Genomic DNA, 12921 nt, shown 5'->3' on the forward strand with positions numbered 1-12921 from the left:
TGTTATGAAGAAGAAGGTCTTTCCTTTATCTTCGAAGGGAGATGCATTGACATGGTATAGGCTATGTGATGATATGGGATCATGGAACTACAAACGATTGAAATTGGAATTTCATCAGAAGTTTTATCCTATGCATCTTGTTCATCATGATCATAATTATATATATAATTTTTGGCCTCACGAAGGAGAAAGCATCGCTCAAGCTTGGGGGAGGCTTAAGTCAATGTTATATTCATGCCCCAATCATGAGCTCTCAAGAGAAATGATTATTCAAAAAATTTATGCTCGGCTTTCTGACAACAATCGCACCATGCTCGATACTTCTTGTACTGGTTCTTTTATGATGAAGACTATTGAATTCAAATGGGATTTATTGGAAAGAATTAAACGCAACTCTGAAGATTGGGACCTCGACGAAGGTAAGGAGTCAGGTATAACACCTAAGTTTGATTGTGTTAAATCTTTTACGGAGACCGATGTTTTCCGTAAATTTAGCACTAAATACGGACTTGACTCTGAGATAGTAGCTTCTTTTTGTGAATCTTTTGCTGCTCACGTTGATCTCCCTAAGGAGAAGTGGTTTAAATATCATCCTCCCATATAAGTAAAAGTAGTTGAACCTATTAAAGTTGAAGAAAAGACTATCACTTATAATGATCCTATTGTTCCTACTGCTTATGTTGAGAAACCACCTTTCCCTGTTAGAATAAAGGATCATGCCAAAGCTTCAACTGTGGTTCGTAAAGCAATATTAGAACCTATACACCTCCTGAGCAAGTTAAAGTTGAACCTAATATTGCTATTGTTAAAGATCTCTTGGCTGATAATATTGATGGGCATGTTATTTATTTCTATGATGAAACTGCTAGAACTGCTAAACCTTGTGCTAAAGATAAACATAGACCTGTGGTAGGCATGCCTGTTATTTCTGTTAAAATAGGAGATCATTGTTATCATGGCTTATGTGACATGGGTGCTAGTGCTAGTGCAATACCTATTGACTTATATAAAGAAATTATGCATGATATTGCACCTACTGAGTTAGAAGAAATTGATGTCACAATTAAGCTTGCCAATAGGGATACTATATCACCAATTGGGATTGTTAGAGATGTTGAAGTATTGTGTGGGAAAACTAAATATCCTGCTGATTTTCTTGTTCTTGGTTCCCCACAAGATAGCTTTTGTCCCATTATATTTGGTAGAACCTTCTTAAACAATGTTAATGCTAAGATCGACTGCAAAAAGGATGTTGTTACCTTTGGTCTAGGTGATATGTCTCATGAGTTTAACTTTTCTAAATTTCGTAGACAACACCGTGAAGAGGAATTGCCTAGTAAGGATGAAATTATTGGTCTTGCTTCTATTGACGTGCCTCCTAGTGATCCTTTAGAACAATATTTGCTAGACCATGAAAATGATATGTTTATGAATGAAGAAGGGAAATAGATGAAGTATTCTTTAAACAGGGACCTATTCTTAAACACAACTTGCCTGTTGAAATCCTTGGGGATCCTCCTCCACCCAAGGGTGATCCCGTGTTTGAGCTTAAACCATTACCGGATACTCTTAAATATGCTTATCTTGATGAAAAGAAGATATATCATGTTATTATTAGTGCTAACCTTTCAGAGAAGGAGGAAGAAAAATTATTGAAAACTCTGAAGAAGCATCGTGCTGCTATTGGATATACTCTTGACGATCTTAAGGGCATTAGTCCCACTCTATGCCAACACAAAATAAATTTGGAGAAAGATGCCAAACCAGTTATTGATCACCAACGACGCCTGAATCCTAAGATGAAAGAAGTGGTAAGAAAGGAAATACTAAAGCTCCTTGAGGCAGGTATAATCTATCCCGTCGCTGATAGTCAGTGGGTAAGTCATGTCCATTGTGTCCCTAAGAAGGGAGGTATTACTGTCGTGCCTAATGATATAGATGAATTGATTTCGCAAAGAATTATTACAGGTTATAGGATGGTAATTGATTTCCGCAAATTAAATAAAGCTACTAAAAAAGATCATTACCCCTTACCTTTTATTGATCAAATGCTAGAAAGATTATCCAAACATACACATTTTTTCTTTCTAGATGGTTATTCTGGTTCCTCTCAAATACGTGTGTCAGCTGATGATCAAGCTAAGACCACATTTACTTGTCCTTTCGGTACTTTTGCTTATAGACATATGCCTTTTGGTTTATGTAATGCACCTGCTACCTTTCAAAGATGCATGATGGCTGTATTCTCTGACTTTTGTGAAAAGATTTGTGAGGTTTTCATGGACGATTTCTCCGTTTATGGATCCTCTTTTGATGATTTCTTGATCAACCTTGATCGAGTTTTGCAGAGATGTAAAGAAACAAATCTTGTCTTGAACTGGGAAAAGTGCCACTTTATGGTTAATGAAGGTGTTGTCTTGGGGCACAAATTTCTGAAAGAGGCATTGAAGTTGATAAAGCTAAAGTTGATGCTATTAAAAAGATGCCATGTCCCAAGGACATCAAAGGTATAAGCAGTTTTCTAGGTCATGCCGGTTTTTATAGGAGGTTCATTAAGGACTTCTCAAAAATTTCTCGGCCTTTGACTAATCTGTTGCAAAAAGATATACCATTTGTCTTCGATGATGATTGTGTAGAAGCATTTGAAATGCTTAAGAAAGCATTAATCTCTGCACCTATCGTTCAGCCACCTGATTGGAATTTACCCTTTGAAATTATGTGTGATGCTAGCGATTACGCTGTAGGTGCTGTTCTAGGGCAAAGAGTTGATAAGAAATTAAATGTTATTCAATATGCTAGTAAAACTCTAGACGATGCCCAGAGAAATTATGCCACTACTGAAAAAGAATTCTTAGCAGTTGTATTTGCTTGTGATAAGTTCAGACCTTATATTGTTGATTCTAAAGTAACTATTCACACTGATCATGCTGCTATTAAATATCTTATGGAAAAGAAAGATGCTAAACCTAGACTTATCAGATGGGTTCTCTTGCTACAAGAATTTGATTTGCATATTATTGATAGAAAAGGAGCTGAGAACCCCGTTGCAGACAACTTGTCTAGGTTAGAAAACGTTCTTGATGACCCACTACCTATTGATGATAGCTTTCCTGATGAACAACTAAATGTCATAAATGCTTCTCGTACTATTCCATGGTATGCTGATTATGCTAATTACATTGTTGCTAAATTCATACCACCTAGTTTCACATACCAGTAAAAGAAACAGTTTTTCTATGATTTGAGACATTACTTTTGGGATGACCCACATCTTTATAAAGAAGGAGTAGATGGTGTTATTAGATGTTGTGTACCTGAGCATGAACAGGAACAGATCCTATGCAAGTGTCACTTCGAGGCTTATGGAGGACACCACGTTGGGGATAGAACTGCACATAAGGTATTGCAATCCGGTTTTTATTGGCCTACTCTCTTCAAGGATGCCCGTAAGTTTGTCTTATCTTGTGATGAATGTCAAAGAATTGGTAATATTAGTAGACGTCAAGAAATGCCTATGAATTATTCACTTGTTATTGAACCATTTGATGTTTGGGGCTTTGATTATATGGGACCGTTTCCTGCCTCTAATGGATATACACATATTTTAGTTGACGTTGATTACGTTACTAAGTGGGTAGAAGCTATTCCAACTAGTAGTGCTGATCATAACACCTCTATTAAGATGCTTAAAGAAGTTATTTTTCCGAGGTTTGGAGTCCCTAGATATTTAATGACTGATGGTGGTTCACATTTTATTCATGGTGCTTTCCGTAAAATGCTTGCTAAGTATGATGCTAATCATAGAATTGCATCTCCTTATCACCCACAGTCTAGTGGTCAAGTAGAATTGAGTAACAGAGAGCTCAAATTAATTTTGCAAAAGACTGTTAATAGATCTAGAAAGAATTGGTCCAAGAAACTTGATGATGCATTATGGGCCTATAGAACTGCATATAAAAATCCTATGGGTATGTCTCCGTATAAAATGGTTTATGGAAAAGCATGTCACTTACCTCTCGAACTAAAACATAAGGCCTATTGGGCCATTAAAGAGCTCAATTATGATTTCAAACTTGCCGGTGAGAAGAGGCTATTTGACATTAGCTCACTTGATGAATGGAGAACCCAAGGCTATGAGAATGCCAAGTTGTTTAAAGAGAAAGTTAAAAGATGGCATGACAAAAGAATACAAAAGCGTGAGTTTAATGTAGGTGATTATGTATTATTATACAACTCTCGTTTAAGATTTTTTGCAGGAAAACTTCTCTCTAAATGGGAAGGTCCTTACGTTATCGAGGAGGTCTATCGTTTCGGTGCCATAAAAATCAACAACTTCGAAGGCACAAATCCGAAGGTGGTGAACGATCAAAGAATCAAACATTATATCTCAGGTAATCCTATAAATGTTGAAACTAATGTTATTGAAACCGTAACCCCGGAGGAATACATAAGGGACACTTTTCAGAACGTTTCAGACTCCAAAAAGGAATAGGTATGTGGTACGGTAAGTAAAACGACTCCAAAACAGTTCCAATGGCAATTTTTCTCCGTTTTGGAATATTTAGAAAAATAGAAAAATAAGAAGCAGTCCGGGAAGGACACGAGGCCTCCACGAGGGTGGAGGGCGTGCCCTACTCCCCTGGGCGCGCCCTCCTACCTCGTGGGCACCTCGTGTGCTCTCCGGACTCCGTTTTCTTGCACGATACGTATTTTGCTCGGTATAAATTCATTATATATTCTCCCGAAGGTTTTGACTCCTGTATCACGCCAATATCCTCTGTTCTTGTTTCGAGCTGTTTTTTGTCAAGGTTGTCAAGGCCAGGCATCATGTCGTCCCCCTCCTCCAACAATGGTGACAACGATGCTTGGCTAATGAAGATAGAGCTGAAGAGGGAAGAACACATGGAGATCAACAAGGATGAAGGGATCAAGAAGGCCACGGAGGACCAAGCTCCGGCAGCAGAAGACATCCTTCAACTTGATCACAATCTTCTTACCCCAACTGAGATCAAAGCTTTCAAGATGATTGAGTTAGCTCGTATACAAAACAAGTATCTCACACGTGAAAATATTTTGTTGAAGGAGCATATCACCGCACTCAAGGGCCTTATCCGCAAGCTGGAGGATCTCTTACGCTCGATGTGCGACTATCCATCATCACCTCCACCTTCTTCACCAGCAAAGGAGATATAATCACATGGGTATGGGCACTCCCCTTGGCAACTGCCAAGCTTGGGGGAGGTGCCCCGGTATCATATCACCATCACACTCCTATCTTTACCGTTTTTCTTAGTTCGATCCTTTTAGTAATATCTTGATCTAGTAGAATAAAGTTTTTGGTATGATCTAGTTTTGAGTTTTGCTTTATGATCCCTCTATGTAATTGAGTCCGTGAGCTATATAATAAAGATTAGTGTTGAGTCAAGGGCTTGATTATTTTGCTATGATCTTGAGGGAATAAAAGAAAAGAGAAAGAATAAAAAGAAACAAAGAAATCATATTGATCTTATGGAGAGTAATGACTTCACATAGAAAGAGTATGATGATTAAAAGTTGTTGAGAGTTGACAAACATAGCTTTGGTCATCGTTGCAATTAATAGGAAGTAATAAATAAAGAGAGGTTTCACATATAAATATACTATCTTGGACATCTTTTATGATTGTGAGCACTCATTAAAATATGACATGCTAAAGAGTTGATGTTGGACAAGGAAGACAACGTAATGGGTTATGTTTTCTTATATCTGAAATAAAGTATATTGTCATGGATCATCCAACATGTTGAGCTTGCCTTTCCCCCTCATGCTAGTCAAATTCTTTGCACCAAGTAGAGATACTACTTGTGCTTCCAAATACCCTTAAACCCAGTTTTGCCATAAGAGTCCACCATATCTACCTATGGATTGAGTAAGATCCTTCAAGTAAGTTGTCATCGGTGCAAGCAATAAAAATTGCTCTCTAAATATGTATGATTGATTAGTGTGGAGGAAATAAGCTTTATATGATCTTGTGATGTGGAAGAAATAAAAGCGACGGACTGCATAATAAAGGTCCATATCACAAGTGGCAATATAAAGTGATGTTCTTTCGCATTAAGATTTTGTGCATCCAACCATAAAAGTGCATGGCAACCTCTGCCTCCCTCTGCGAAGGGCCTATCTTTTACTTTTATCTTCTACCTTATGCAAGAGTCATGGTGATTTTCACCTTTCCTTTTTACATTTTATCCTTTGGCAAGCACAGTGTGTTGGAAAGATCCTGATATATATATATCTAATTGGATGTAAGTTAGCATGAACTATTATTGTTGACATTACCCTTGAGGTAAAAGGTTGGGAGGAAAAACTATAAGCCCCTATCTTTCTCTGTGTCCGGTTAAAACTCCGTAACCACAAGTATTGCGTGAGTGTTAGCAATTGTGAAAGACTAAATGATAGTTGAGTATGTGGACTTGCTGAAAAGCTCTGACATAGACTCTTTCTGATGTTATGATAAATTGCAATTGCTTCAATGACTGAGATTATAGTTTGTTGGTTCTCAATGAAGTTTCTGATTCATACTTGACATTGTGAATAGATTATTACTTGAGCATAAGAAATCATATGGCAATATCCATATATGTTGCTGTTATAAGAATGATCATGATGCCCTCATGTCCGTATTTTATTTTATCGACACCTCTACCTCTAAACATGTGGACATATTTATCGTTATCGGCTTCCGCTTGAGGACAAGCGAGGTCTAAGCTTGGGGGAGTTGATATGTTCATTTTGCATCATGCTTTTATATTGATATTTATTGCATTATGGGTTGTTATTACACATTATGTCACAATGCTTATGCCTATTCTCTCTTATTTTACAAGGTTTACATAAGGAGGGAGAATGCCGGCAGCTGGAATTCTAGGCTGGAAAAGGAGCAAATATTAGAGACCTATTCTGCACAACTCCAAAAGTCCTGAAACTCCACGGAAGTTGTTTTTGGAAATAATAAAAAATACTGAGTGAAGAAAATACCAGAGGGGGCCCACACCCTGGCCACGAGGGTGGGGCGCGCCCTACCCCCCGGGCACGCCCCCCTGCCTCGTGAGCCCCCTGGTGGCCCTTCGGTGCCCATCTTCTGCTATATGAAGTCTTTCATCCGAGAAAAATCATAAGCAAGCTTTCGGGACGAGACTCCGCCGCCACGAGGCGGAACCTTGGCGGAACCAATCTAGGGCTCTGGCGGAGCTATTCTGCCGGGGACACTTCCCTCCGGGAGGGGGAAATCATCGCCATCGTCATCACCAACGCTCCTCTCATCGGGAGGGGGCCAATCTCCATCAACATCTTCACCAGCACCATCTCCTCTCAAACCCTAGTTCATCTCTTGTATCCAATTCTTGTCTCTAAGTCTAGGATTGGTACTTGTAGGTTGCTACTAGTGTTGATTACTCCTTGTAGTTGATGCTAGTTGGTTTATTTGGTGGAAGATCATATGTTCAGATCCTATATGCATATTAATACTCCTCTGATTATGAACATGAATATGCTTTGTGAGTAGTTACGTTTGTTCCTGAGGACATGAAGTCTTGCTATTAGTAGTCATGTGAATTTGGTATTCGTTCGAAATTTTGATGAGATGTATGTTGTCTCTCCTCTAGTGGTGTTATGTGAACGTCGACTACATGACACTTCACCATTGTTTGGGCCTAGAGGAAGGCATTGGGAAGTAATAAGTAGATGATGGGTTGCTAGAGTGACAGAAGCTTAAACCCTAGTTTATGCGTTGCTTCGTAAGGGGCTGATTTGGATCCATATGTTTCATGCTATGGTTAGGTTTACCTTAATACTTCTTTTGTAGTTGCGGATGCTTGCAATAGGAGTTAATCATAAGTGGGATGCTTGTCCAAGTAAGGACAGCACCCAAGCACCGGTCCACCCACATATCAAATTATCAAAGTACCGAACGCGAACCATATGAACGTGATGAAAACTAGCTTGACGATAATTCCCATGTGTCCTCGGGAGCGCTTTCCTTTATATAAGAGTTTGTCCAGGCTTGTCCTTTGCTGCAAAAAGGATTGGGCCACCTTGCTGTACTTTATTTACTTTTGTTACTTGTTGCTCGTTACAAATTATCCTATCACAAAACTATCTGTTACCTACAATTTCAGTGCTTGAAGAGAATACCTTGCTGAAAACCGCTTATCATTTCCTTCTGCTCCTCGTTGGGTTCGACACTCTTACTTATCGAAAGGACTATGATAGATCCCCTATACTTGTGGGTCATCACGGGCCGTAAGTAACCGAATGCTGGAAATGAGCCCAAGAATAAATGGGCCCTGAGAAAGCCGAAAAATAACATAGGCTGCAAACGGCCCAATGGATTAATGGGCTGTTAATGGGTATAAAGTGATACACTGTTCATTACAGGCCAGTTTCACCATGGGCCGTTAATGGGCCAAGAGTTAAAAAGGGCCTCATATGGGCCGAAAGACATCATGGGCCATACATGGGCCAGAACTTAAAATGGGTTGGAATCATATTGGACGGCCTAGATGACGCTACTGGGCCTAATTCGGATAGGTCGTAACGGACCCTGGGTTAGCGGGCTGTAAATGGGCTATATGCGAACAGGCCATTAATAGGCTTTCCGTGGGCCGGCCCGGCACCTTTTGACCAAGTCAAACGGGCCGACCTTTTCACAGGAATGGGTCTCTGTTCGGCCATGCCACGTGTCGACGTATCATAGGCGCCTTCGGTCCAATGAGTGGATGACATCTGTCCCAACGGTGAGCCGGCACGTGTTTCCTCCACCCAATGATGATTTTACACGTGGAAAATCCCCATTGGTCGGGGCTGTTAGCGGGTTATCGGATCCAAAACCGGACCCGATAGCTTAACGGCGTTCCGTTACGGTGGATGCCATGTGTCGGTCACCCTTGACGAAAGCACTTCTGTGACGCGCGATTTATCGTCATGGAAGTGGACACTTCTGTGATGATAATTTTGGTAATGTCATGGAACACTTCTACGACAGCACAGGTATGACTATCTTGATTCTGTCATAAAATCATCATGGATGTACATGCATGACAAAAAACGCGACCTACTGTGACAAACACGTATCATCACGGAAGTGTATTTTTTTGTAGTGAAGTCTAGGGGGCCCACGAGGAGCCCACAAGGACGGAGGGCGCGCCCTAGGGGGGTGGGGGCGGCCTCCACCCTTGTGGTGGCCTCGGGACTCTTCTCCATTTATTTTCGTTCCAGTATTTTTTATATTTTCCAAAAATATTCTCTGTAAATTTTCAGGTCAATTGGACTCCGTTTGATATTCCTTTTCTGCAAAACTCAAAAGCAAGGAAAAAATAGAAACTAGAATTGGGCTCTAGGTTAATAGGTCCCAAAAATCATATAAAATAGCATATAAATGCATATAAAACATCCAAGATAGATAATATAATAGCATGAAACAATCAAAGAATATAGATACGTTGGAGACGTATCAGTAATCTGCGTTGGTATTTCCCCAAAGAGGAGAGGATGATGCACCACAACAGAGGTAAGTATTTCCCTCCTTTATGAAACCAAGGTTATCAATCCAGTAGGAGCCAAGTAACACTATGTAAGCAGCACCTGCACACAAACAACAAAAACTTGTAACCCAACGCGTAAGTTGAGATAGATTAAATTGTATAGCTTTTGATAAATAGATCTAACAAAAAAAGAAAGAAAGAAAAATTGCAGCAAGGTATTTTGGATTTAATATATGATAGGAAATAAACTCACATGTCTCTAATATATGTCATCTCTCTTTAATATATGATAGGAAAAATTGCAGCAAGTCTTTTTTAATATATGTCATGTCTCTTTCTGTCACTGAGATTGAGCACCGCAAGATCGAACCCATCACAAAGCACCTCTTCCCATGGCAAGAATAATCAATTCTAGTTGACCAAACCAACCAAAATTTCGGAGAAGAAATACAAGGCTATAACAATCATGCATAAAAGAGTTCAGCAAAGACTCAAATAATATTCATGATAGAACTGATCATAAACTCACAATTCATCGGATCCCAACAAACACACCGCAAAAAAGAGTTACATCAAATAGATCTCCAAGAACATCGAGGAGAAAATTGTATTGAAGATCAAAAGGAGAGAAGAAGCCATCTACCTACTAACTATGGCCCCTTAGGTATGTGGTAAACTACTCATGCATCATCGGAGGGGCGGCAAGGATGATGAAGAACCCCTCCGTGATCAAAGAAAGACTGGTGGTAGGAGCTAGAAAAGTACTGAGAGCAAGTGCAAGCCACCCGGTGAGGAACTTGTCATGAGTTGCGCCCTTCATTGCTTTGATCGTCTTGCAGAATTCGGTGACCATGGGGTGCTTTGGGGGCCTAGTGTGCCCGAACATCTCATCGAATACCTTCACCGCTTCCTTTTGAACAACATATTTGAGGCGTGGCCCTCTGTCCGGTAAACATAAAATTCTATGCACACTAGCAGCATCAATTGGAATCGTGCCCCTTCCTGGAAAGACCAAAGAAGTCCGGAATGCTTCATTTATGTGTTCAGCAACAAACAAGGACACATTGCTCTTCGACAGCAAAGTAGGCTCCAACACATACCCGTAGCAGCGCGGACTCGGAGAAAGACTGGTGGTAGGAGCTAGAAAAGTACTGAAAGCAGGTGCAAGCCACCCGATGAGGAACTTGGCATCAGTTGCTCCCTTCATTGCTTTGATCGTCTTGCAGAATTCGGTGACCATGGGGTGCTTTGGGGGCCCGGTGTGCCCGGACATCTCATTGAATACCTTCACTGCTTCCTTTTCAGCAACATATTTGAGACGTGGCCCTCTGTCCGGTAAACCGAAATTTCTGTGCACACTAGCAGCATCAAATGGAATCGTGCCCCTTCCTGGAAAAACCAAAGAAGAACTCCATGGGTCGTACGACTACACCAGAAATTTGGTCAAATCTGCAGGCAATGTGTCAGCCAAGTTCACCAAGCCTCCTAACATCTTCTCGTACAGGAAAGTCCTCTGAACAGGCGCCAAATCCATATTCATCTTCACAAACCTCCCTCATGAGGCTCTGATCCTCCCAGCCTATGAACGTCGTTGGGGAACATTTCCTTCATCTCCAACTTCAATCTCCCGAGGAAAAAAACAACAAAAAGGGACGAAAAATGAAAAATTAAAAAAATGTCATCTACATACAGGTTTTTGTGCAACTAAATATAAACTGGGTGCCAAGTATAGTTCACACATAGGTCATATGACAAAGAAAACTTTGCTTATTCTGAATGCAAACTTCACCGAAAAAGACTTTCACATTCGACATAGTATGTAAGGATGTTCAACAAATTGCTATGGACGGTACAAAACTACTGTACGTAAGGCGATGCAGACAAAACCATTACCAAAAGTTATGAGCTGGGTAAAAAAACTTTCATAAAAGGTACTACCACCTAAACAAAATTGATGTGCAACAACAAAGGGGAGAGGTTCCAACTAGTAGCAGTACAATGTGCAACTGTAAAATACAAAAAAATAACAAGATTCAAATTGAGGTACCTCAACGGTTGCCGCAAAGGAGGAGGCGTCAGCTTTCACTCTCCGTTTTGCACGCTTTACAAGATGGAATTGATCACCATCCGCTGCCTACAAAGCATGACACATATGCAAAACATAATCAAGAGAAACTAATGGGGAGGGTACAACATATATGCTAGAAACTGTTTGCATATACTCAAAAGGACCCATACTAAAAAAATCCGTACATTGCCTTCAAGTACAAAAAAAAGTTGTTTAGCTTGTGCTAAAAATCCTTACCTCGACTTCCTCACCATCATCAGGATCAACAGAACTACACAAGACCCGCTCAACAGCCCTTTTCTCGTTCCGCCGATTAGCCTGGGGTACATTCCTCTGCATGGTACAAGAAACAGAACCAATATCAAGAGAATGAAAAAAAATCAGCACATATATAAGATCATGCTTGTTCAAGCCTTTGGCCAAAAAAATACCTCTCCTCCACTTCCACCGGCATCTCCCTCTTCAACCATTTTCACTGCAAAAAAAAATCAGGTTGCACACATGTGAAAAACTTATTTGCACATATAATTTATTCTTGTTACACAGTTAAGAAATGTGGTTGCACACACATAAAAAAATGAACACAGTAAACAGACAGGAAATAAACCAATTCAAAAGTTTGAATATGAGTTCCCCCATTATTAGACAACTGCATTTGGTTTTGTGTGCAACTCTTACATATATGACTGCCAACTAGATACTATATAGTTTGCAAGTAGAAACAACAAAAATATTGTTTGCATTTGTGTGCAACTCTTACATATGGAACTGCCAACTGGATAGTGCTAAGTTTCCGAATAAACAGACATAATAAAAGAACAAACAAAAATCACAAATGATCATTAAAAAACTCTGGAAAACTCTATGTATTTCTCTATCCCTCAAATTGTAGAAGTGGATATGGTTTAGGTAAGCTACAACAATAGGGCAAAACTAAAAAATGTCCAAGTTGCACACATAACAAGTCCAAGTAGCACACACACCCATGTAGAATTGCATATTACACCATTTTGAAAATGTTAGTTCCCCAAAGCAGGGATGAGCCAACTACATTTGGGTTCATGTGCAACTCTTAGATCTATAACTGCCAACTGGATACTCATCGATTTGCAAGTCAGCAGGAAAAATAAAAAACCAACATAAATCAACCTAAATTAACTTGCAACGTTTACAATACTGATTTATCTACCAATTCAAGTTGCAACAATACCTAGGGTTTGTGGGAAACTAGAAAATCAACCTAATCCATATGTTGGGCTAGGTTTGGCAAAATCATCAAAAATCAACCTAACTGTACGTGCATGGTCTGGATGCGCCTACATGGAAACGGGA

Source organism: Aegilops tauschii, chromosome 2 (genome assembly GCF_002575655.3).
Source record: "Aegilops tauschii subsp. strangulata cultivar AL8/78 chromosome 2, Aet v6.0, whole genome shotgun sequence".
NCBI classification, from domain to species: Eukaryota; Viridiplantae; Streptophyta; class Magnoliopsida; order Poales; family Poaceae; genus Aegilops; species Aegilops tauschii.